Source organism: Lagenorhynchus albirostris, chromosome 9, assembly GCF_949774975.1.
Source record: "Lagenorhynchus albirostris chromosome 9, mLagAlb1.1, whole genome shotgun sequence".
Taxonomy (NCBI): Eukaryota; Metazoa; Chordata; class Mammalia; order Artiodactyla; family Delphinidae; genus Lagenorhynchus; species Lagenorhynchus albirostris.
In genome coordinates, this window is record NC_083103.1 from 98,020,647 (window position 1) to 98,048,322 (window position 27,676).

The following is a 27,676-nucleotide window of genomic DNA, read 5'->3' on the forward strand; positions in this document are numbered from 1 at the left end:
CATTAAAATCAAATGAATTCGAGCTGGAACTAGGGTCAGATGAGTGAGGCACTTGCCTTGGGCACAGAGTTAAAGGTGGAGCCAAAAATCTCAGTAATCAAGATAAATATTTAATGCAGCATTATACAAATAAAATCAATGCCAAAAAATCCATGATGGACACAATACATTTTTTTAAAGACAGGATCAGTGCTACTGACTTTTCTTTTTGACTTAGGTTTCAATGTGGCTTGGCATAGCACTCAAGTGACACCCAGACACCTGCCTCAGACATTCCACCTTTATTCCAAAGGTGAAATTCCACCTTTATTCCAAAGGTAAAACTTAAGCTCTTATTCAGGGGCCTCAGCTGCATCAGTGGTACCAGATGCATCACGGGCCCTTCATTCTGAGGACGAGTCATTTTCAAAATAACGTTCAGAACGGTTCTTTAATCTTTGCAGCAGTGTCCATTCGAGGACATGTTTTAGATCACGACTTTAATAAAACACTAAAAATCAAGAAGCACAAAGCTATCTGTATCCAGTTTCCAACTCTGACTGTATTATTCTCTCTCCAGAACATGGTGGAATAGTTCATTGGCCTTTGGCATTTTTATCATAACCAAGAAAAGACACTCAGCCCAATAACACACCCTAGGTCTTCTGCTTGGGCAAAGCGTCCAGGGGCTCACCTAAGCACAAGCATCGAAGTAAAATGAATGGCAGATGTTGGCTGTTCGTGGTTCTGCTATTTACTTTCTAAAGCACACTGACAGCAGGGAGAAAAGGAGAATAAGTAGCTGTGAGTGTGAGTATATGTGGGGGTGGGGTTTGAGGGAAGAGAAGCTCGAAAGGAGAATCTCCATGATCTCACATTTCTAGATATCCCTGGTCTCATTTGTCAACAAACAAACCCTACGAGGGCAAGAAGCTGGCTCCCTCTCCTTCCTGTGGAGATGATTCATCATTCATTCGAGGGCTATTTCCTGAGCACCTGCTACGTGCAAGACACAGGCTTCAAAGTGCTCAGGATGCAAAGGGAAAGTGCCTGTGTATAAGATGCAGGTCTGGCTTTCATAAGAATTGCAACCTAGGGAATTTCCTGGTGGTCCAGTGGTTAAGACTCCACGCTTCCACCGCAGGGAGCATGGGTTCGATTCCTGGTCGGGGAACTAAGATCCCACATGCCATGTGGCACAACCAAAAAAAAAAGTGCAACCTAATATCAAAGATAAAATATAACAAGAGCGCCCTACAGTTTATAGTACTTTCACACAAATACCATTTTCATACTTGATCTCTGCCATACTCTAACAAAGTGAGATAGGTACCCATCACCATTCCCATTTCAAAGATGAATAAGTCATTTTTGTTAACCAATAGTGAAGCTAGAATTAGAACCCAAATGTTCTAGGTCTTTAAGATAATGCAGTATGTGACAAGTTCCAAGTGGGTGGTATAAATGACCTACGTGTTGCAGGGGAAGATTAGAAATTGTGGGATTACTTCTGAATGGTGTGGTACAAAAGGGAATCACAAAGTAGATGTGAAAAAAGAAGAGGAAGGACAGGCACAAGGATGGGGAGAGAACTGTAGTGGTGACGACTGACATGAAGAGGCAGGTATTTCAAACAAGAGACTGGCCAGGTACATATCGGCCACAGGAAGTGGTGCAGGTGGCTACAAGAAGAAGCTTCTGCTTGGGAAGTCGTGTTAGATAAAGCAGTAAAAGAAGTTCAGGGGGGCTTCCCTGGTGGCGCAGTGGTTGAGAGTCTGCCTGCCAATGCAGGGGACACGGGTTCGAGCCCTGGTCTGGGAGGATCCCACATGCCGCAAAGCAACTGGGCCCGTGAGCCACAACTACTGAGCCTGTGCGTCTGGAGCCTGTGCTCCACAACAAGAGAGGCCACGATACTGAGAGGCCCGTGCATTGCGATGAAGAGTGGTCCCCGCTCACCGCAACTGGAGAAAGCCCTCGCACAGAAACAAAGACCCAACACAGCCAAAAATAAATAAATAAATAAGTAAATAAATTTAAAATATATATATATTAAAAAAAAAAGTTCAGGGACAGATTTTGAAACCTTAAATACATGGCTAAGGAGTTTGAACTTTATTGGGTAGAAAAAGAGAGGTTAAAATTTTAGACAGAAAAGTGGTATAAATAAAAATTTTAGAAAGATTAATCTGCTTACAGATTGGATGCAGAATCGTTTGGTAGAAACTCTGGGCCTAGGAAACCTGTTCCAAGGCCATTTCAGGGGTCTAAGTAATAAGAGCCTGACCTAATGATGGAAATGGAGAAAAATCAAAGGGAGTGCCTGTCAGAAAACCTGGTTTCAACTCTCTTTTACTGTATTCATTCCCAAATGGGCTGGGGAAAACTAATACTGACATGTCATTCGATGTATATTTTTATTAATCAAATTTTAGAATGAACTGCGTGCCAGACACTAGATTAAGCATCAAGATACTGAGGTGAAAAAGACAAGTCCTTGCCTCTGAAAGGGCCACGAGGAGCTGAAGAAAGAGCTACCAGCTGTCCTGGGGAAAAGTCAGGGAACGTTTTATAGAAGGATTGAGAACTTGGGCTGAGTCTTGAAGCGTGAGCAGGCGGGAAAAAAGGAGTGAGTATATTTTGTTGAGAAGGAAAGAGAGAGAGAGTATATGAATATTAAAGCAGAAACGGCACAGTGAATTTTAAGAATTCCAAGTAATCTGGTACGCCTAGAATAATGGTGAATTTGTGGGCTTTTTTCCAGCTTTACTGAGATATAATTGACACATAATATTGTGTAAATTTAAGGTGTACATTGTGATGATTTGATATACGTACATATTATGAAATGATTATCACCGTAAGGTTAGTTAGCACATCCATTGCCTCACAGTTACATTTTTTTTTTAATGGTGAGAACATTTAAGCTCTATTCTCATGGCAACTTTCAAGTATACAATACAGTATTGTTAAGTAGAGTCACCAAGCTGTACATTAGGTCCCCAGAACTTACTCATCTTATAACTGGAAGTCTGTACCCTTTTACCAGCATCCCCATGTTTCCCCTGCTACAACCCCACCCAGTCCCTGGCAACCACCAGGGTTTCTACTCTGTATGAGTTTGGCTTTTTTTAGTTTCCACATATAAGTGAGATCATCCAGTGTTAATGGTAAATTTGGGTAAATGAGAAGCAGGAAAAGGACAATGAGAAGGGGCCTTCCTGCCCACATTAAAGTGTTGGGGTTGCTTCTGAAAAGGAAGTGGGACATCACAGCACCTAAGCAAGGCAATGGCACGATCAGAATTCTGTCTTAAAAAGGCAAATCTCGGGTTTCCGTGGTGGCGCAGTGGTTGCGAGTCCGCCTGCCGATGCAGCAGACACGGGTTCGTGCCCCGGTCCGCAACGATCCCACATGCCGCGGAGCGGCTGGGCCCGTGAGCCATGGCCGCTGAGCCTGCGCATCTGGAGCCTGTGCTCCGCAACGGGAGAGGCCACAACAGTGAGACGCCCGCGTACCACACAAAAAAAAACAAACTTTTTGGGCTTCCCTAGTGGCGCAGTGGTTGAGAGTCCGCCTGCCGATGCAGGGGACACGGGTTCGTGCCCCGGTCCGGGAGGATCCCGCATGCCGCGGAGCGGCTGGGCCCGTGAGCCATGGCCGCTGAGCCTGCGCGTCCGGAGCCTGTCCTCCGCAATGGGAAATGCCACAACAGTGAGAGGCCCGCGTACCACAAAAAAAAAAAAAAAAAAAGGCAAATCTGATAAGAGTGTAGAGAATGGATGAGAAGGAAATCAAGGCTGGAGATAGGGAGTTTGTCAGGAGACATTTATCAGTCATCTAGGCAAAAGTGAATGAGAAGGCACGGCCGTAGAAGCAGCAGTGGTTGGGTGATACTTAGGAGGAAGAATCATCTATTCTTAAGGGAAGTCGCAAAATCCACGAACCATGGAGGACAAACACCTTCTAAGTTCTGTGTCACCTTCAAGCATCTGAAAATTCCCAGACTTTCCTAAAATTCTCTCCTGAATACCTGGGGCCAGACCTGGCTTCAGGCGAAAAAGTGCCACAGTGATCAGCTTTGTACCGTCTGCTGCGGGTGTGACGTGGGGGGCTGGTGACAGGCGGGCTGTGTATTTGTAATTTCTGACTGCCAGCCCACCTTCCCTTGGAACAAGGTTAAACTAAACTAAGATAGATAACACAATCTGAGCTTCCTTTAAGGACCCCCAGACAAGAAAAACATGTCTCATAAAAAGCCATTCTAGGATCTCACAAGTTTGATTAGTAAAAAGAAATCCATCTCTTATTTTCTTCCTCAGCCTTCTTTCCCAAGATGAGTAATTCTCAGTCATTCAGCCTTTCCTTTAGGGTCTTATTCTTCCTCCAGACATCTGCCCTGGATAATGGCATCTCCTACTAACCAGTCTGATGCCTCCTACTCATACACCCTGAACCTTTCCTTTCTTCCTAAATCTATCAGAATAACCGTGACCAAGATTTGCGCTCTTTCACTATCTGTCCTACTCAATATTGACAAGGAGCCTGATTATCGAAGCCCTCTGCCACCTTGCTATCTGTGCACATGGCCGGCAGCCTCTTACCTCGTGTTGCCCACACATTATCATGTCCTGCTGTGGTGATGGCCAACCCCTGTCCAGAATCGTCCCTCCTGCTTCCTGTCTGTGAAATCACATTCTTCCTTGATTTCCAAGCCATACTCAAGACTCATTTTTCTGGGGAAGACTTTGTTATGATATCCCACTACACACACACACACACACACACACACACACACACACACCCACCCCACTTTTGAGTGTGGAATGTAATGTCATTACATTAATGCCACACTTGCTCTGCAGTTATGTACAGAATAAAGGATGGGATAGCTTAATGGTTAGGAGCTTGATATCTGGAGCCAGTCTCCCTGGATATAACCCCAGATCTGTCATTTACTGGGGCAGTGACTTATAATTGCTGTGACTCACTGTCCTCAGCTGTTTAACAGAGATCGTAATAGTACAGTAGCTACCTCACTGGCTTGTTGTGAAAACTGAATGAGTTAATATATACAAAATACTTGGCATAGTGCTGGGCACATCACAAGCTCTATACAGATGTCAGCTGGTATTTTTATTGTTATAGTGCAGTGGTTAAATGTTGTAAATTTCTGAATCTGTTTCTTCATTTAAAAAGCACACATCCACACAGTGACTAGGAGTCCTACCGACTCCCAGATCTTCTTTCCACTATATCACGTGGCATTTACTGTTTGTTTTTTTCCTCCTCTGCATACTGTATAATCCCTTCTAAACAGTACACTGCACCAAGAATGAGAATGACTTCTCTGTACCTTTAAAGTGTTTCTCCTGTCCCTGGTCCATATCCCAAACCCTCTCACCAGCCCCCCAGTAACCTAATACGGTTCTCAGGGCACAGCATGTGCTCAAGTAACACAATCACCTGTCAAACATTTTCAAAATTTTTATTCAATTTATTTAAAGAAACAAAAATATCAGTTTACCCATCGACCCTGCTCCTCACCCCACCTCTTGCATCCACCAATCTATTCTTTTTATCTATGAGCTTGGCTTGTTAGGTTTTTGTTTTGTGTTGTGGGGGGGTTTTGTTGCTGTTGTTTTTTTGGTTTTAGGTTCCACATACAGGAGCGATCATACGGTATCTGTCTTTCTCTGTCCGACTTATTTCATTTAGCATAATACCCTCAAGGTCATTCCATGGTGTTGCTAACAGCAAGATTCCATTCTTTTTTACGGCTAAATAATATTCCATTGTGTAGATATATACCACGATTTTTTAATCTATTCATCCATCAATGGACACTCAGGTTGTTTTCATATCTTGGCTATTGTAAAAAATGCTGCAGTGAACTTGAGGGTACGGATATCTTTTTGAATCAGTTTTCATTTTCTTCAGATAAATGCCCAGAAGTGCAATTGCTAGATCATAATGTAGTTCTATTTTTAATTTTTTTGCGCAACCTCTATACTGTTTCCATAGTGGTTACACCAATTTATATTCCCATCAACAGAGCACAAGCGTTCCCTTTTCGCTACATCCTCTCAACAGCTTTTCTTTCTTATCTTTTTGATAACAGCCACTCTAACAGTCATGAAGTGAAATCTCATTATGGTTTTGATTTGCATTTCCCAGATGATTAATAATGTTGAGCATCTTTTCATGTACCTGTTGATCATATGTATGTATTCTTTGGAAGAATGTCCATTCAGATCTTCTGCCCGTTTCTTAATCAGATTGCTTTTTGCTGTTGAGTTGTGTGTCATTTGTATATTCTGGATACGAGCCCCTTATCAGATATATGAGTTACAATTATTTTCTTCCATTGAGTAGATTACCTTTTCCTTTTGCTGATGGCTTCCTCTGCTGTGCAGAAGCCTTTTAGTTTGATATAGTCTCACTTGTTAACTTTCACTTTTGTTTCTTTTGCTTTTGGTTTCAAATTCAAAAAATCATCACCAAGACCTATATCAAGAAGCTTACCATTTATGTTTTCCTTTAGTAATTTTATGATTTCAGGTCTTATGTTCAAGTCTATTAAACCCTTTGAGTTAATTTTTGTGGATGGTGTAAGATAGTAGTCTAGTTTCATTCTTTTGCATGTGGCTGTCCAATTTTCCCAACACCATTTATTGAAGAGACTGTCCTTTCTCCATTGTATATTCTCATCTTTGTAATTAATTGGCTATATAAGTGTGGGTTCAATTCTGGGCTCTCTACTCTGTTCCATGGACCTACATGTCTGTTTTTATGCCAATACCATACTGCTTTAAGTACTACAGTTTTGTAAAACAGTTTGAAATCAGGGAATGAAATGCCTCCAGCTTTGTTCTTCATTCTCAAGACTGCTTTAGGTATTTGGGGGTCCTTTGTGGTTCCATACAAATTTTAGGATTGTTATATTTCTGTAAAAGATACCACTGGAATTTTGATAGGGACTGCATTGAATCTACTGATAGATTGCTTTTTGTATGAACATTTTAACAATATTAATTCTTCTAATCCATGAGCATGGAATATCTTTCCATTTATTTGTGTCTTCTTCAATTTCTTTCATTAGTGTCTTAGAGCTTTCACTTCCTTGGTTAAATTACTCCTAGGTACTTTATTCTTTTTGATGCAATTATAAATGAAACTGTTTTCTTAAGTTCTTGTTCTGATAGTTCATTATTAGCATAAAGAAGTACAGCAGATTTTGTTTATTGATTGTGTATTGTTTTTTTATCTCGAAATTTTACTGAATTTATTAGTTCTAACAGTTTTTTGATGGAGTCTTTAGGGTTTTCTATATATATTATCATGTCATCTTCAAATAGTGACAGTTTTACTTCTTTCCTTCCAATTTGGGTGCTTTTTTTTTTCTTGCTTAATTGCTCTGGCTAGGACTACCAATACTATGTTGAATAAAAGCAGCAAAAGTGGACACCCTTGTCTTGCTCTTAGAGGAGAAGCTTTCAGCTTTTTACCATGGAGTATGATGTGGGCTTGTTATAATGGCATTTATTATGTTGAGATAGGTTCCCTCTATACCCAGTTTGTTGAGAGTTTTTACCATAAATGAATGTTGAATTTTGTCAAATGCTTTTTCTGCATCTATTGAGATGGTCATATGATTTTTACCCTTCATTTTGTTAATGTGGTATATCACGCTTGACTTATTTGTGGACCATTCTTGCATCCCTGGAATGAATCCCACTTGATCATGATGTATGATCCCTTTAATGTATGGCAAAATTCAGTTTGCCAATATTTTGTTGAGGATTTCTTGCATCTACATCAGGGATGTTGGCCTATGAATTTTTTTTGTGGCCTCTTTGTCTGGTATCAGGGTGATGCTGGACTCATAAAATGTGTTTGGAAGAGTTCTCCCACTCTTCTATTTTTTGGAAGAGCTTCAGAAGGACTGGTATTAATTCTTCTTTGAACGTTTGGTAGAATTCACCAGTGAAGCTGTCTGGTCCTAGACTTTTGTTTGTTGGGAAGTTTTTGATTACTGATTCAATCTCCTTGCTAGTAATTGATCTGTTCATATTTTCTATTTCATTATGATTCAATCTTGGTAGGTTTATGCTTCTAGGAATTTATCAATTTCTCCTAGGTTGTCCAATTTGTTGGCATATACTTGTTCATAGCAGTCTCTTATAATCCTTTGTATTTCTCCAGTATCAGCTGCAACATTTCTTCTGTCATTTCTGATTTTATTTGAGTTCTCTTTTTTTCTTGGTGAGACTAGCTAAAAGTTTGTCAGTTTCGTTTATTGTTTTCAAAGAACCAGCTCTTAGTTTTATTGCTATTTCCTATTGTCTTTTTGGTCTCTATTTCATTTATATCTACTCTAATCTTTGTTATTTCCTTCTTTCTATTAACTTTGGGCTTTGTTATTCTTTTTCTAGTTCCTCAAGGTGTAAAGTTAGGTTGTTTTTTTGAAACTTTTCTTGTTTCTTGAGGTAGGCATTTATCGCTATGAACTTCCCTCTTGGAGCTGCTTTTGCTGCATCCCATAAATTGTGGTATACTACGTTTCCATTTTCATTTGTCTCAAGGTATTTTGATTTTTCTTTTGATGTCTTCTTTGACCCATTGGTTATTTAATAGCATGTTTTTAAATCTCCACATACTTGTGAATATTCCAGTTTTCTTCATGTAATTAATTTCTAGTTTTATTCCTTTGTGGTTGGAAAAGATGCTTGATGTGATTTCAATCCTCTTAAATTTATTAGGACTTGTTTTGTGGCCTAACACATGATCTATCATGAAAAATATTCCACGTGCACTTGAAAAGAATGTATATTCTGCTTCTTTTGGATGGAATATTCTATAAATATGTTAAGCCCTTTTGGTCTAACGTGTTGTTTAAGGCCAATGTTTCCTTACTGTTTTGATTTTCTGTTTGGATGACTGACCTGTTGATGTACGTGGGGTCCTAAAGTCCTCTATTATTGTATTCCTGTCTATTTCTCCCTTTAATTCAGTTAATATTTGCTTTATATATGTAGGTACTCCCACGTTGAGGGTATTAATATGTACAAATGTAATAACTTCTTGTTGGATTAACCCCTTTATCTTTATATAATACCTTTCTTTGTCTCTCATTACAGTCTTTGTTTTAAAGTCGCTTTGTCTGATATAAGTATAGCTACTCCAGCTTTCTTTGGTTTCCATTTGCATGGAATTTTTCCATCCCTTCACATTCAGTCTGTGGGTCTCCTTAGATCTAAAGTGTGTCTCTTTTAGGCAGCATATAGATAGGTCTTGTTTTTTAATACATTCAGCAACTCTGTCTTCTGATTGAAGAATTTAGTCCATTTAAAGTAATTATTGACAGATATGTGCTTATTGCTCTTTTGTTAATTGTTTCCTAACTGGTTTTGTAGTTCCTCTCTATTCCTTTCTTCTTCTCTTGCTCTCTTCCTTTGTGGTTTGATGACTTTCTGTAGTAGTATGCTTATATTCCTTTCTCTTTATCTTTGATGTATTTACTATAGGTTTTTGCTCTGTGGTTACCATGAGGCTTACATGTAACAACTTAAATCTATAACAGTCTATTTTAATAACAACTTAAGTTTGATTCCATTCTCAAGCTCAACATTTTTAATCTCCCCCTCCATGTTTTATGTTTTTGATGTCACATCTTACATCTTTTTATCTTCTGAGGGTTGGTTTCATGTCATTTATTTATCCAAAAATGTTTTCCTCAGCTGTTACAGTAGAAGTAGAAGCAGCAAAGATCAACTCCAGTCATTGAATAGGAGTCCAAACAAACCTAGCAGGTTACAGCCTTTGAGGTTAATGAGATCCTTCCTGACCATATTCTCCATTTCTCTCAATACCTCCTACATACACCTTGGCACTATGCAGAGACCACAGCCTGGATTCGGGTGTCTAAGAATGTGTTTCATTTTATTCTTCTCTTCTGTTCCTTTTCCTTCCCTTCCCCTCTATTCTCTCCCTTCTTTGCTTCCTTCCATCCTTCTTTCCTTCCCTCCCTCCCTCTGTTCCTTCCTTCCTTCCTTCTCTCCTGCCCACCTTCACTATGTCATGGTTTTTTTTCCCAAAAGACAATGATAAATAGCATTTCCTTACATGTACATAGTTTTTTCAAGCACTTTACACATTTCAAAATATTTCCTTGGTTTTCTCAATTGATCTTTTACATCAGCCCCCATGAAATAAAGCAAAGCAATGATTTTTACAACTGTTAAACAGAAAACCCAAGGTCACACAATGAGTTAGCAACAAAGCTAGAAAAGGACCCATGTCACTGATTCATTTATTCATATTGAGGTCTGTGCTGTAAAATTCATTATGAATTCTTACACGCAGCCAGACTTTGTCTAGGTCATATTTTTATACCAGTAGTCCTCACCAGCATCAGGTGCTCCTAAACCACCAGCACTGGGAGGTCAGGCTGGGTTGGATGTAGGCTTTTCGTAACAGTTTCTAGGAAGCACTACAAGAATGTTTGAAAAAGTGCAAGTTGCTTCTCAGAGAACACCAAACTTTCCATTTTTATGGTAATTCCTTGGTGAAGCCAGCCAAGGGAAATGCTAAGTGTACTCTTATCTCAAGCATCGCTCATCAAGCCAGAGGTCCTCTATTTCTACCCATTGTTCCTACATATATTCTATTATAGCATGTATAATGCTTCAGTCCATTTACTTGTGTACATGTCTATCTTGAACAGTGAACTCTTAGCTCTTAAATATTGATTTACCCTAGCATCCCACATACTATAAGCACCTATACAGTGTGTATTGAATGAATGAATAGACTAATTAACACACTACTGTACTATACCATACTTCTTCCGAGATATAGCAGCAACCCAGAAACAGAAGGACGGTTAGTGAACTGACTGCAGTATCGTCTCTCCTTCTGGCCCTGATGTCTAGACTGAACGAGATGTGGACTGATGTTCACCATCAGACTTAGTAAAGGCCTCACTGGGACAATACCAGAGGAGGGCTTGATGTTTAGCTCTTCACTGATGTGGAGACAAAGAGGAATCATTCTTAGCGGAGCATTTGATTATCTAGACTTACCCAGGACATAAATTATTCCCTCAAATACCTCTCAATGCTTCAAAAATGTTCAGAGTAACAGGTTTCCACTTACTAGTTAGGATGTTTGAGAATGTTTAAGAACATTCTTTGATCTGAAAGAATTAGCATTGCTTCTAAAGGAAATTAACTTCCTTTAGAAGAACATCTTTTACAGTGGGGGAATCTGTCTGTACACTCAGGCCAGTGTTTATGAAGAATCATCGTGCTAAGAATAACTTCTGGGGCTTCCCTGGTGGCGCAGTGGTTGAGAGTCCGCCTGATGATGCAGGGGACACGGGTTCGTGCCCCGGTCCGGGAAGATCCCACATGCCGTGGAGCGACTGGGCCCGTGAGCCATGGCCACTGAGCCTGCACTCCGCAACGGGAGAGGCCACAGCAGTGAGAGGCCCGCGTACCGCAAAAAAAAAAAAAAAAAAAAAAAAAAAAAGAATGGTACTTGGTTCTAAGGCTTTGCTACTGAATTCTTCAGCCTCCTATCATTTCTTCTGGCTCTCAATTCAAGAATTCGAAATGCACAGAAAAAGGATAGTGGACGTACAGAAAGACACTTTCCATTTGAGTAAGTGCAGTTTCCTTCCACTCTGAGCACAATCAAATATCTGACTTACAACAGACCCAGGCTGCAGGGCTGGAGAGAAGGGATGTTATAACTCCCTAAGACAGTCCTGAAACAAACAGGAAGCAGGGAGATGAATGCTGAAGAATGCAAATAAGACTGACTGTGTGCTGAAGCCCTGGGAGAACAGGAAGGGATATAAATTATAAAATGTTTTTGCTTCATGTGCAAATCTCTTCAGATGAGGCAGCCCTGAGACATTTCCACAAGTTAGTGAAGGGGAAAAAAATTTTTAAACAACTTTCATGGAAACCCACAAGTGAATACTTGAGCTTACTCAACTCCAATCTGTTTCTTTAAGAACTTTTTCCATAAACGGGGGCCTGGGAGCTGAGCAGTACGTGCATGGGGCCCATCTTCCAAAGGCTTGGAGACCTCCGTGTTCCAAACCCAAGCCAAGAAAAACACAGACTGAGAAAAATGATCACCTCCAAGGGGCTGCTTTCCATCATCTGCAACCTCATATCAGGGGAAACGTGCATGCCCAAAATCCCAGGGACCCAACTGCATACTGACATCTTCCCTGGAAGAGGCCAGGGAGAGTTAATCAGGTTTTGTTGAGCCACAGTTGGCTTCAAATCCAGGTAGGAATACATGAAGGTTTTAGGCACTCCCTACATTCACGAGGATTGTGGTTTTGTGTACGCTCGTTGGCACCGAGTCCCCATCGGCCTAAGCCCTCAAATGACAGACTATTTCAAGTGCAAACAACGCTGTCAGCTGAAATGCTAGAATCCTTGAAACTGAGGAACAGTAGATCATAGAAACAGAATTCTAGAGCTGGAAAAGGCTTTAGGAAATGATCCAGTGACACTTAAAGCACAAGGAAAATCAAAAATAAACAAATGCGACTATATCAGACTAAAAAACTAAAAACTAAAATAATAATAATAAAAAAGAGATAAGACTTGTGGTTACCAGAGGTGGGGGTGGTGGGAGGGGGAACTGAAAATGGTCAAAAGGTGCACACTTCCAGCTATAAGGTAAATAATTACGAGGGGTGTAATGTGCAACATGATGACTATAGCTAACACTGCTGTAAGATGTACAGGAAAGTTAGTAACACATTACTGACCAGGGGACTTTTGCAGAAACTAATGCCTGTGGCCACAATACGTCTCCAGTCAAAAATGTGTTAAGAGAGTAAATACTAAGTTTTCATCACAAAGGGAGAATTATTTTCTTTATTCTTCTTTCTTTTCTTTTTATTGTATCTTTATGAGAAGATAGGTGTTAGACGAACATACTGTAGTAATCATTTCACAGTATTTGTAAATCAAACCATCATGCTGTATGCCCTGAACTTACACAGTGATGTATGTCAATTATTTCTCAATAAAACTGGAAAAAAAAATAATAATCCAGGTCAGCACCCAGCACTTTGCTACAGTATTTAAGCAATGCCCAAGAGCTGAGTATTAATCTCATTTTAATAGCCCTTTACAAAGTGAAATTAAAAGAAAGTCACTTTCGGGGCTTCCCTGGTGGTGCAGTGGTTGAGAGTCCACCTGCCAATGCAGGGGACACGGGTTCGAGCCCTGGTCCGGGAAGTTCCCACACTGCCACAGAGCAACTAAACCCATGTGCCACAACTGCTGAGCCTGTGCTCTGGAGCCTGTGAGCCACAACTACTGAGTCCACGTGCCGCAGCTACTGAAGCCCACGTGCCTGGAGCCCGTGCTCCACAACGGGAGAGGCCACCGCAGTGAGAGGCACACGCACTGTGGAGAGGAGTGGCCCCCACTCACCGCAACTGGAGAGCCTGTGCGCAGCAACCGAGACCCAACACAGCCAAAAATAAATAACTAAATTAAACACCCACACCCACACCCACACCCACACCCACACCCACACACAATACTGCTGGGCCATAAAAAAGAATGAAATTTTTCCATTTGCAACAGCATGGGTGGACTTAGAAGGTATTATGTTTAGTGAAGTGAATCAGACACACAAAAACAAATACTGTGTGTTTTCACTTATATGTGGAATCAAAAAAATAAAACTAGCAAATGTAACAAAAAAGAAACAGACTCACAGATATAGCAAACAAACCAGTGTTTACCAGTGGGGAGGGGCAAGATAGGGATAGAGGATTAAGAGGTACAAACTACTACATATAAAATAAATAAGCTACAAGGATATATTGTATAGCATGGGGGATATAGTCAGTATTTTATAATAACTAAAAATGGAGTATAATTTTTAAAAATTGTGAATCACTACGTTATACACTTGAAACTTATATAATACTGTAAACCAAAAAAGTTCACACATTTGGGATTGTTCAACCCAATTGAACAGGTCCTGTTATAAAGTTACATTTATAGCTATCAATTATTTTTTCTTGATTTTATACAGAACATTGCAAACAGTATAAGACCCAATAGAAAAGCTTTAAAAATAAATAAATAAAAAGACATTCACTGTAAATGACTCCTCAATTCCATAAGAAAATACTAAATGAATGTTCTTCAGAAGGTCACAGGATATGTAAGTAATAAAAAAGAAGAGAACAATTTTATAAGGGACATGGAAAATTGATTATCAAAGCATTATTTGAAACCTCCCTTGAATTCAGCATAATATCAAACAGAACATCTTCTTCATGGTGATTCTAACCTCTTTAAAAAGAGTCAAAATAAAATCCCATTAATTGGTGTCACACCAATTCAAATTAAGGATAATTCAAACCAGACAGCTAAAGTTACTTCTATACTGCCAATTCTCTTAAAAAAAAAAAACCAAAATGAAGCTTCTGCACAGCAAATGAAGCCATCAACAAAAGAAAAAAAGCAAGTTATGAACTGGGAAAAATACTTGCAAACCATATACCCAATAAGGAATTAATATCCAAAATATACAAGGCAACTCCGTGCTTTGTGACCACCTAGAGGGGAGGGTGGGAGGGAGGGAGGGAGACGCAAGAGGGAAGAGATATGGGAACATATGTATATGTATAACTGATTCACTTTGTTATAAAGCAGAAACTAACACACCATTGTAAAGCAATTATACTCCAATAAAGATGTAAAAAAATACAAAATAAATTTTAAAAATATATATACAAGGAACTCATACAACTCAATAGCAAAAAAACAAATAACCCAATTTTAGAATGGGCAAATGACCCGAATAGATGTTTTTCCAAAGAAGATACACAAATGGCCAACAGGTACATGAAAAGGTGCTTGACATCATTAATCATGAGGGAAAGGCAAATCAAAACCACAGTGAAATATCACCTCATATCCATTAGAATGGCTCTCATCAAAAAGACAAAAGACAGCAAATGCTAGTGCAAGTAGAGAAAAGGGAACCCTTAGACACGGTTCAATGGAATGAGCCATTATGTAAAACAGTAAGGAGATGACTCAAAAAATTAAAAATAAAACTTCCACATGATCCAGCCATCTCAGTTCTGAATACAGATTCATAGGAAACAAAATCATTATCTCCAAGAGATATCTGTACTCCCGTGCTCGTTACAGTATTATTCACAATAGTCAAGGTATGGAAACAATCCAAGTGTCTGCTGATGGATGAACAGTTAAAGAAAATGTGATATACACATACACAATGAAATATTACTCAGCCTTAAAAAAGAAGAAAACTCTGTCATTTGCAACCACATGAACGAACATGGAGGGCATTATGCTAAGAAAAGTAAGCCAGACAGAGAAGGACAATACTGCATAGTATCACTTATACATGGAAAAAAGAAGTCGAACTCACAGAAACAGAATAGAATGGTGGCTGCTAGGAAGGCGAGGGAAAAAGGGAGAGGCTGGTAAACAGGTACAAACTTTCAGCTATAAGAGGAATAAGGTCTGAGGATCTAAGGTATAACATGACTATAGTTGATAATACTGTATGTTATAATCAGAATTTGCTAAGAAATTAAAACTTGTGTACTCACACACAGAAAAAAAGGTAAATATATGATGTGTTAATTACCTTGACAACAGGAATCTTTTCAAATGTCTATGTATATCAAATCATCAGGTTGTATATTTTAAATATATTACAGTGTTATTTGTCAACTATATCTCAATTTTTTTAAAAAAAAGTCAATTAGTACCAACAAGAAGAAAATAAAACCAGAATTGGTTTGAAGCACCTTAACAGCAGCCACTTACATACAAATAAATATCATAATTTTTTAATCCATTCATGAAAAGTTACATGAAAAGGGCAACACTTTGTTAAGTCTAAATACAGCACGGATGGGAGCAGACAGCCCTGTTCTGGAAAGACTGGATTCTGGCATTTCTCTGACCATCTTCCAGCTGTGGGAGTTTGGGGAAAATCACTTGATCTCTCTGGTCTCCGTGGTTTCTCTGTAAAAGGACACTTCAGTCTTATGCTACCCAAGGACCAGAGACCTTTCTTGAGCCCTCCAGTTTTCTCTGGTGCAAGTTTCTTGTAAATAACAAAAATGTGTTTCTTTTAGATCTCTGATTGGGTTCAAATTTTCTTATTTAGACTGTCGTTCCCACCAATTAATTCAAATTAACAAGGTTTTGTTACACTACATCCACATCTTTCAGGATGCAGTTTGAAACACAGGTTGACCAAAAGAATAGATATCTTCAGTGCTGCTCTGAGCACAAACAGACCAGCAAGCCAAACGCCGTTTGATGATGGTGACCCTCCTTCTCATCTTGTTCATTTCTGTGGCACCATCTCTGCAGCTGGCATCTAGGGGGTCCTAACAGTCATGGAATGACATTCCTTGCTGGCTACTACTTGTCTCTTTGCTACATCATAACCAATTTATAGTTCATATTTGAAAAACTTCTAAGTAACTCAGCTCTTATATGAATAATTCAAGTGAAACTTTACCCTAAAAAATCTCATATACCACAGTAACATTTACTATAGGCTAAAACGCAGGTTTTCTGTGTATGTAATAGTATATGGTAATATTCTCACTTTCCTAACCAGGAAAATTAATGACATAATATTACTTATTTCTTGAAGAGGAGAGCCTCTATATCCCATGATTTATAGTGTAAACAAACAAACAAAAAAAATGGGGCATGGGATTTGAGTCACAGAAGTGTTTTTGGAGTCCAGTTGCCATTTACTAACTGAATTTATTAACTCCACGGTTTGGGGATAATCACTTAATCTCTCTGCTTCAGCTTCCTTATCGGCGATGTGGGCATAATTAGACCTGACTCACAATGAAATTTAGGGAATAAATAAGATAATAGCTAGGACAGTGCCTAGCACATTACCGGCCACTGAGGAAGTATTGGTAAATAATACTCTCCTTTCATACAGAAACATACAGAAAATTTTCATACAGAAAATTTTACAGAATGTAAAAATATGCATCTTTACCTGTGACAGGCAGCAAACAATACTCAAGCCTTTTCATAGAGAGGCATTTTCAGAAAGTTTTTCATTAATATAATCAGAAGAATTTAAAATCTCCACAAAGCACAGAGACAAGAAAACAACTTTTCTGACTGTTTTTGGCCCAGGGTGTTGGCATTTCTTTTCATTCCCTCTACTTGACTGTCAGTTCCTAAAGGGTGGACACAGTACCATATCTCCAAGTCCCCTACTGTGCCTTGAAAAATCCTTGCCCATAATACGTGCTATGTGAATATTTGTTGAGCTGAATTTATCTTAGAATTCTTGTGTTCATCAAGACTTAGATTGTTTTTAATAATAGCATATTTGGATACAAAATGGTCAACTTCCACAACCCCAGATGGGTCAGTAGACCAGACACTGCACAAGAAAAATATTTGTCATCTGTGAATTCCAACTAAGATATTTATATGTCTTGGTCCTGTCAAAATACACTTGTGTATAAATAGAAAAAAGGCTAGTGTTTTGAAGGCATGTTGGAGGTTTCCTATTTGGTCTCTCCCTAGCTCACAGTCAGCACTCAATTCGCTGATGACAAAAAGACTGGAACTAATTTGTTACAGAATTCTGAGCTACCAACCACTTTAAAGAGTCAGGCAACCCATATCTTCCCTTGGCCTTTCAAGCACCCACTTCCATGGGGAAGAGCTTCTGCCCTCAGCCAAACAAGTACCTTTTCTTTTTCAAGTATCATCAAAACTCATATTAATGAAAATTTGATGATGTTTGAAGATCATTCACTGATTCAAGATTCAAGGGACTACTGCATGCCAGGCAATGTTCTAGATGTTGAGGATTATTGTAGTATGAACAAACCCACATACACACACACACACACACCATGAGCTTTTGAAGTGTACCTTCTAGCAGGGCATGGACAAACAGTAAACAAAGAAGTTAAATATGTAGTAAATTTGATAGTGAGAAATGCTTAGAGAAACAAAAAGAACAGAAGAGGGACCAGGAGAGCAGAGGGCAAGTGAGCTCTTGTAAATGGCAAAATACACCAAGAAATAACAAAAACACTGGACCTCTATACATATATATATATATATATATATACACACATACAATACATATTATATACAGTGTGTATTGAGTATTCTATTTATATAATTTATGATATATACATGTATATATATGAATATATATAGGATACTCTAACTGTATATATATATAATAAAATAACCCCATGGTGGTTATTATAATAATAACTATCATTTCTATAAAAAAAAATCTTTCCAGGAGATGGAACAACTAAGCTTAGATACAAGGGATAAGCAGAAGTGTGGATAATGATAACTAACATTTACTGAGCATCAGGCATTCTACCATGCAATTCCACTGCATCACATTAATCTTCACGAGACTAAGCAGCTCCTGTCCTCTTTTAACCAATAAGGATTTTTAAAAAAACGCACAATGAAGTCATCAGCCCAAAGTCACAGAGTTGGTGGCAGAGTCAGACGTGGCTCCAAGACCCAAGCTCTTGATACTAAACTACCCTTTGCCCCAAGCACAGTATTATTTGACTGATTTAGAGAAACATCTCCGAGAAATATAAGTTTCTTATTTTCCATCCGATACAGTACCTTTTTGATGCTCCACTTCTGGAGAAATCTACTAAACTGAATTCTATCACTTCACTCTAAATTACAGTAAATGACATCTTTCTGGGGTGAAAGCACACAGGATGCCACAGCCTTGACTTCTTCCTTAAGCGTCTCTTTAAAAAGAAAAAAAAAAGCTGCTGTGATTTATGAAGACAAGGCAAACCTGAAGAGTAAGTGAATAGTGAGCTTCAGAGGAAAGAAACACAAGGCTAATTAGGCTAAGGTGACTGGCAGAGATGTGGGGAGGACTACAAGGCAAGTCTCTGTCCTCCGCCCCCTGAGCACCCTAAATCCGGGTCTGCCAACTCACAAGCAAAAGCTGTGGTCCTAGGTAAGAATTAGTGAAATTATGTGGACAAATTTACCTTCAAGCCGCAGAAAACAACAAAGCAAAACACTGACGTTTCATGCTATGCTCAGGTAACAATGAAATTTTAATTATTTATGTCCTGCTTTATTCCAGAAACAGTAAGATAAGCTAGATGTGGGAGAGAAACATAAGGATAATACCATAAAATGGAAACAGGAGTGGAGCTAATATAAAAATACATACCAAAAAGACCTATGGATTTGCAGGGGACATGTGGAGAGGCGGGTAAAAATTTAGCTCAAAACTGGCTGGCAGGGACTTCCCTGTGGTGCAGTGCTTAAGAATCCACCTGCCAATGCAGGGGACATGGGTTTGAGCCCTGGTCCAGGAAGATCTCATACGCTGTGGAGCAACTGAGCCCATGCGCCACAACCACTGAGCCTGTGCTCTACAGCCTGAGAGCCACAACTACCGAGCCCGCATGCCACAGCTACTGAAGCCCATGCACCTAGAGCCCATACTCCGCAACAAGAGAAGCCCATGTACTGCAACAAAGAGTAGCCCCAACTCGCTGCAACTAGAGAAAGCCCATGCACAGCAAAGACCCAATGCAGCCAAAAATAAATAAATTTATTTAAAAAAAAAAACTGGCTGCAGTCAAAGAGGAAAACCTGATCACTTATACACTTCACAGTATCCAGAAGACAAAATACCTCAGTAGTCTTTATATGAAAGGAATTGTTATTAAATAATCTCCCCTCACCCCACAAATCAATGTTTTCCAACTGTGACAGAAGGCGGAAGAGGGGTGAGCCCAGTTCTTCACAAAATAGGAGATACGATGGGTGAAAAGAACATGGGTTCCTCCTCTCCAGATGATCCTGGTTGTTATGAGGATTAAGTGACCGAATATCTGTAGAGTGCTTGGTAGTATATGACCAATGGTAGAAGCTCAACAATGGTGGCCATTATTATGAAGATGAAGATGGAGAAGATGATGATAGAGAAGCTTAAGATGGAGAAGATGATGATGGGGGGGCAGGGAGAATGGAGGATACTTTGAGACTCCATTCTAGCTCACTACTCAAGTAATCCTGGTGAAGTTACAACATCTCTAAGCCTCATCTACAAAATCAGGATACTGTGATCCATTTCACAGGTTTACTGTGAGAATTAAATGAGATAATATGTGAGCAATTTTTTTTTAATGAAGGTACTTTTTGCAAGCAGGGAACCATTCGTAAGCACTCACTCTATGACAGCTCACAGAGCCACACAACTGACCCACAGTGAATGTGCTCTTTCCGGGATGATGAAAAGCAGCTGAGGAAAGCTCACTCACCCCTTGCCCTCTCTGCTCTAGTTCCATTTGTCCTCTGTCATCGAAGCCCTTCATGCATACTGTTCCCTCTGCTTTCAACTATCTTCTTCCACTGCCACCCTTCACCTGCAAGAACTTATCATTCAGGGCTCAGCCCAGACCACCCTTCTCCCAGGAAGTCACCCTGCCCTTCCTGACTGGGCTCCACGAATTCCAAAAGCACCCTGTTTGTCTCTGGTGACGACACTGCCTTATAATTTTCAGTTTTCTTGTCCAGACCCTTCCACTGGACTGTAAACTCCTTGAAGGCAGGGACTTCATTTCTCCTTTATTCCTGTAGCTACAACATGCAGCCATGTGCTAGCACGTAGAAGATACTCAGTAAATATTCATTGAATTGTGAGATAATAAAAGTGGATTCAAAACAGAAGACTGGTCACATGGGTCTTCCTTTTTTTTAGGGTGTTATGATGCTTAACTGATTGCCATTCTTTCTTGCACTAAAGTTATAGTATCCACATCCTCAACTGGAATTATCAAGGACTATTATGGTTAAACCTATGCTCATTCAAATTTCAAAGCCTTCGTCTAGAAAGCTTAGCAACATAAAAAAAAAATGAGTTCAGATTTGAATTTTTCATCCAAGAGCATTTAGAAGACTCAATAAATCAGTTCAGCAAACATTTATCTTGAACCGGGTCCTTTTTCTCTAAGCTTTTTACAACTTTGTACAGTTCAAAAGAAATGTAATCCCTTATATTCTCCCTTTATTTGTTCATAAATCATTAATATGCTGGTTTGAATGAGCTTTTTAAGATGAGAAAAATCACCCTCTCATTGAAGTTGTTGAAAGCAGATTTTCCTCTTAAATATGAAGGTCATTTTTTACAGAAGAGAAACCTAAATATACCAAGATATTGTTGCCTGTGAATCTGAGCTATCAAATTGGACTAAATACATCTTCCTACTATTTATCTGTATTTTCAGGATATACCTAAGATTGCAGTGAGCCATTCCAAACCACTCAGCAAGTCGATATCAAAGCTTTCAGACAGTGGTGAAATTTTCAGCAGTGAAAAGTGAGTCGATGTTTTGGTCATCTACCGCAACAAGAGCTGTTGAACGGAAAAATAAAATCACTTGGGCTACTCAGGGCAGCTCACACCCAACATATGACCTTTCTTCACAGCCTTATAAATATTTTCTGTATCACAAGTACTGCCAGAATTGAATAGAGAGACTTTAAAAGAAGGCAGTTTATAGACAATAAGCTATTATCCTCTAGGACTTAGCCAACTGGCTGTCAGCCAACCTTGTATCTGGATACGCCTGGAAGGATAAAATATGACAGTTAATTGGTTTATGTGAGAAGAGCAAAATATCTTAAACAAAAATATAGCCCATGCCGGTCAAGTGCTGCAGGAAGAGTATTTTCTCAGAAAGTCATGTGAACAGTATGACGGATGCAAGCAGAGAATCTGGAATAATAGCTAATGATGTGTCTCCTCTGGGTATTCTCTCTATCACCCTCTACTTACCAGCTATGAACATGCACACCCCCTTCCACTGAATCAGTCTTGCAGGTATCCCAAAACCACTGCAGTTGATGGTTAAAAGATCTAATCTACTTCTATAACAAATTCCCATACATGTGTTACCCCAAATCTAGGCTAAGTTGGTCTGTCTCACACGGCCATAATCTGTAAAAGAAGCCAGTGTCAAATGATTCAACTCTGTAGTTTTCAGCTAAGATTTCATAAAGGTTGTGACTGTCCACTGTCACACAGCAATGGCTAGTAGCAGCCCTAGGTATAGAATTCAGGTCTGCTGATCCCTGTCAAGGACGCTGTCCACTACCTCATGCTGAGACTTCTATGCCTATTTTGTATGAATCAGGAGCTAAATGACTATTCTGAAGTTGTATTTACACATACATACACACACACACACACACACACACACACACACAGTCACACACCCCTCTAAAGCGTATCTACAATTTGATTAAGGAACAACTTATACACTTTCTTGAATCCACCCAAAGGGAGTGGAGTTAAATGTCACCTGAATGGGAGGTGTTGTAGAAGAAGTTTCTAGAAGCAAAAGAATGGATTATTACCTGAAAGCTTGGTGCTCACATTGAACAGGAGAAACAAAGGTAAAGCCAGAGGAAAACCCAAGTCATACAGACGGCGAATAGTGTGCTCGTTCAAGAGTGAGGCACGTGCACCACACGCGTGGACAATAAGGTCGGTGGAGAAGAGGATTTAGACAATGGCTGGGGCATGGTGAGTGGCTGAGGACCTAAAATAACAAGTTCTGGACACATGGTGGGGTGTTCCTTTGAGGGAAGTTCCACACATCTCACTGTTACTGCAGGATTCCCTAATGCAGGCAAGCTGGTGAGAACATACGGGCCCTGACAGAGAGGAGCCCCCCTTTGTGGTCACATCTTGTCACTGTGATTCTGTGATGAATGGCATCGTCCCTGCATCAACAAGCCCCAACTGGAAGAGCTCTTGCCTCCAGCTGGGAGCTCAGGCTTGCTGTTCTCACTTAGCCCTGTTTCCTCATCTACTGAACAGATCAACATCCAGACTCCATGAAGGCCAAGGCCAAACACCAAGTCTAAACACCAGAGGTAGAATGGAGTGTAAGACTGCCAAGCCGAGCCTTTGGAGATGGGCTGAGATCAGACCAGAACAAAAGCCAGCTGAGAACAACTCATGAGGACACATCTGCAATGGGTGTTTAGGCTGGATGGAGGGGCAGAGGCAGGGAAGGTATGCAGTGGGAAGCAGGGAGTGATCAGCATGGTAGGCATGTGAAGAATGCAAAAAAGAAAAAAATGATTTATCGTCATTTTACTAAACACTTTCCAGAGATATGTGAACAGCCAGTAGAGCTGCCTGTTATAGTTACCTTCTGATTTGCAATCTGCAATAGGATAATGTTTTCCCAATTTGAAGAATATTCTTTTTAGTTCAGAGAAACAAGATAATATGCTTAATTTTCTGTACTTCCAATGGCCCCAGTTACTTCCAGTAAAAAAAAAATCCTAAATTAACCCAGGGAGACATCCTAGGGTTTCTGTCATTGGTAGTTATTCCCTTCCAAAGGCAGTTGTTCCCCTGATGAATCACGAATTCTGTAATATCCAGGTACTTTCTTTAAGTCCTCCTTGCCTCATCTGCAAAGCTAAGGCATTGATTCCAAAGACAGCTCAGTTCTCTTCTACTCTAGCAAACTATAAATCTGGGAATATACTCGGGTTCAGCCCAAGTCTGTCTTTACGTAGGTATTTTATCTATCTTACTATAATAACAAGCACACGTCCTAGATGGAAAAACTATGCTGGAAAAAAAAAAAAAGGCTCTGTCAGCACAATGTATGGGTGTGGCGAAAAAAACCAATTAGATTGTGTGCAAGTCAAATAAAAAAGTGATCAGAAAAAAAAAGCAGATTCTGATAAACAACTCAAGCTCACAGAACACAGTTAAGAAAGACAGCATATAAAATATTCCATAAATCCAGATCTGTTATAGCATGAGTCAAACTGGGTAGAAAAATAAAATAAGAGAAGGTAGAAGATGTTCTTAGAGTGACTATACTGGAAAACATTGCTAATGACTGTACAGCTATTGTTCTGACCCTACATTTTCACAAAAGATGTGAAATTTAAAAACACTTTTTAAAATTTAAAAACAGAAGATGTTTTTAAATTTTTCTTAACCCCGTAATACATGGTCAAATCACATTACTCCTCATCCCTCTTACCCTAAAATAAAATTCTGCATTATTCTGCAATGTATGGTTTGCATTTCAGGAAATTTTGAGTCATCAAATGATTACATTAGATTTGAGTAAACTAAAGGAAAAGACACATCCCTCCTAGTTATTTCCACTCTAGACGTGTAAAAAGGATAGCTGCAAAGAACATCGAGACTTTCATAATCTGCACTATTATCTCAAAAAGTTCTCATCGCTTATTTCAGAGTTGGGAAGTGAACAGAAACTACTTCTCACCCCTACATGGCTGAAGAATCACAGGTTGAAGGAAGTCAAGTAACTCGTCACACAGCTGAAAACAGGAACTCAATCCTCCGGCTCTAGATTGCTCTAAGTCTAGGACTGTGCTGTCTGGCTTGACTCTTGATTGAAGCAAAATGCTAGGCAACAAACCTCGCACAGGCAGTGTGCTGGCAGAAACCTGTTTCTGCTGGGGGTGAATGTGTTGAACCCCAATTGCTCAGAATAGCTCAAAGCACCCTGGAAGGAGTGCTGGTTTCTAAAGACATCCCCACTTGGGGAGCGCTCCTTCTTCTCCTCGGCCCATCTGTCATTATGAATCTTGGGTAACACATCAGAGATTGTGCAATATATGGAAACATATTGAACATATTATATATGTCAGAGACGTCTTCTCTCTTATTTCCGTTAAAAGCTCCCAGCTATGCCAAAATTTTCATTCCCAAAGGAAGTTCATTTCAAGAAATGAGATGATGGATGAAACTGAAAGGAAGAGGTAGAGTTGCCAAAGGAGAGGGAAGACTTGCCCCCCTCAAAATAATAGTCATACAGGCACCTCAGAAGAAAGGATGTATTTCTTTGATGATATACTGTCTTTTAAGGCTTAAAACCTATAATGGACAACTTTCAACTCATGTCACTTCCCCTAACTTCTTCTTCTAAACTAGATAACAAAGATCAGAGGACTAAGAAGTGGACAGAAGTATGTGGGTATGCATGTGTGTAGACAGAAAGCACATGGGTGCTCCTGTGATGGTGAGGGTCCTGTCCATTGGGAGAAATGTAAATGGTTCTAAAAGTGTTTATTTTCAATGCTTTTTCAGACTAAAAACTAATGGCCTCAGAGTTTTATGATATACATTTTAGCTTTAGAGAAGACCTTTCTCCAAAAATGATGAAGCTTTTTATTTACTGAATTCCCACTCTGTTTCAAACACAATAGGAGGGCCTAGAGTTACAGTTGACCAAGACAGAGCCAGTCCGGCACTCATGGGGATAATACTCTATTGAGAAAGTCTTAAGATTGTGTCTTAAGGGCAGTTTCTTACAAATCTGTCAGTGAGATAGAAAGTCTGCAAGTTCTAGAGACAGAGGATGGGGTAGCTAACGCATTCAACATCTCTAGTTCTCTAGACAACCTCAATACTTGCAACTTGGAATCCGTGCAAGGTCTGAGTATATCTGTGACACCCAAACCGCCAGGAAAGAAACACAACAAAAACTATTTGCATTAATCCTCTTCCCATTCATCAGAAATGGATCTTGCCACTAACACCTCAGTATTTACTGAGCCCTGGTTACTGTTCCGTTTTCATCTTGCTTGATCTTACTCTCTCACTGGCTAATGAAGACTATTTCTTCACATACACTCAGCACTGTGGTGAGCTCCCACACAGCAGATGTTCAACAAATATAATGTGTGATACAGAAATAGATGATACTAAAGAAATAGAAACGGTCATTTCTTATGGTGGCGATGTGACGTAGTTGTGATGTGCTCAGTTTTTTTAATTGTCCTTTATTTTGGACAGTACACTAACACTATTAAAATAGATGGGTGTGATGTGCTGTTACACAAGCAATCCTTTGTTACTCTGAATTTCACCACTCCACTTATGTGATATTTCTTGACCTTCCCCCTTCATCCTCCAATTCCATGGCTTTCTACTGGAGATTCCACAAGTGCTCATTTGAGCATGTCAGCATATGCTCGGTTCATTTAATGACCATCCAAGAATGCCTAGAACACAGAAGGGGGCTGCCATCAATACAAGGTTGACATCACCACGTGTTGTAATATGGCATAGATCGAGCACCCAAAATGCTAACAAAAAAAAATGATTTAAACCACCACAGGATATCTGAGTGTAGGATTTATAGTTTTCCAACCTCCCTCTGGTTCTAGAATCTGCCTTTCTGTCACACCCTCCTGAAGTTTTCTGACTCCCAGCTGCATGAGGTTCAGAGAGTCTAATCTCCCCTTTCTTTTTCTCACTAGCATTGAAGTCACGATTTCTGTGCAAATCATCAACTGACTATCGAACCAGAAATTCACTGCCCTCTCTACATTATAGAAGAGCCAGTCATCTATCCAATTCAGACCTATGTTCAAAAGGCCAATTTTTCATTATTATAACCCTGTTTCATAGGGAAGCAGAGGCTCTCCTAATTAACACTGCCAGTGAAGGCATCCCGCCTACCTCAATGTCTGCAAGGTCAATTTAAATTTATTCTTGCTCCTAAACTAACAGAGACAAAGTTATATCATTTCTTAAAAATTCTTCAGTCCTCCCATCATTCTTTATTCTGGAAATAAATAAATACATGATCTTGAACCTTTCTTCATTCTGAGTTTTGAAGACCTTGGCTGACCGTCCTCTAGTCTACACAGCACTCTCACAACTATTTGTTCTTCCAAAGAACTGAGACAGGTTTCCTCCTCCTAATGGCAGTGATAGTAGTCCTTTCCTATCTGTAAAGGGGGGCTGCAAAACCTAGAAAATTTCAAAACTATAATCTTTTATTTCATCTTCATTACAGACTATATGAAAAAGGCATTCTTACACCCATTTTTTTTATATACAGCAGGTTCTTATTAGTCATCAATTTTATACACATCAGTGTATACATGTCAATCCCAATCTCCCAATTCATCCCCCCACCAGCACCCCCCACCACTTTCCCCCCTTGGTGTCCATATGTTTGTTCTCTACATCTGTGTCTCAATTTCTGCCCTGCAAACCGGTTCATCTGGACCATTTTTCTAGGTTCCACATATATGCGTTAACATACGATATTTGTTTTTCTCTTTCTGACTTACTTCACTCCGTATGACAGTCTCTAGATCCATCCACGTCTCAACAAATGACCCAATTTCATTCCTTTTTATGGCTGAGTAATATTCCATATTCTTTATCCACTCGTCTGTCGATGGGCATTTAGGTTGCTTCCATGACCCGGCTATTGTAAATAGTGCTGCAGTGAACATTGGGGTGCATGTGTCTTTTTGAATTATGGTTTTCTCCAGGTATATGCCCAGAAGTGGGATTGCTGGGTCATATGGTAGTTCTATTTTTAGTTATTTAAGGAACCTCCATACTGTTCTCCATAGTGGCTGTATCAATTTACATTCCCACCAACAATGTAAGAGGGTTCCCTTTTCTCCACACCCTCTCCAGCCTCTGTTGTTTGGAGATTTTCTGACGATGCCCATTCTAACTGGCTTATACCTATGTTGTAGATTTAAAAAATTGGATTTCAAGCAAGTTCTGAGACCTGTTCAAGCTAAAATAGCTGCTGAGTGAAGAGAGAGGAATT

At 39.6% G+C, this 27,676-nt stretch overlaps 1 long non-coding RNA gene across 1 annotated transcript; it reads right to left on the minus strand.

Annotated features, from left to right (window-relative positions):
• Positions 1–15,840: 15,840 nt before the first annotated feature.
• On the minus strand, positions 15,841–21,402 carry LOC132525430 (uncharacterized). The gene is made up of 2 exons (XR_009542235.1): positions 21,324–21,402; positions 15,841–16,411 (listed from the first exon to the last, which is right to left on the minus strand). It is a non-coding gene; the product is annotated as an uncharacterized LOC132525430 (long non-coding RNA).
• Positions 21,403–27,676: the final 6,274 nt, after the last annotated feature.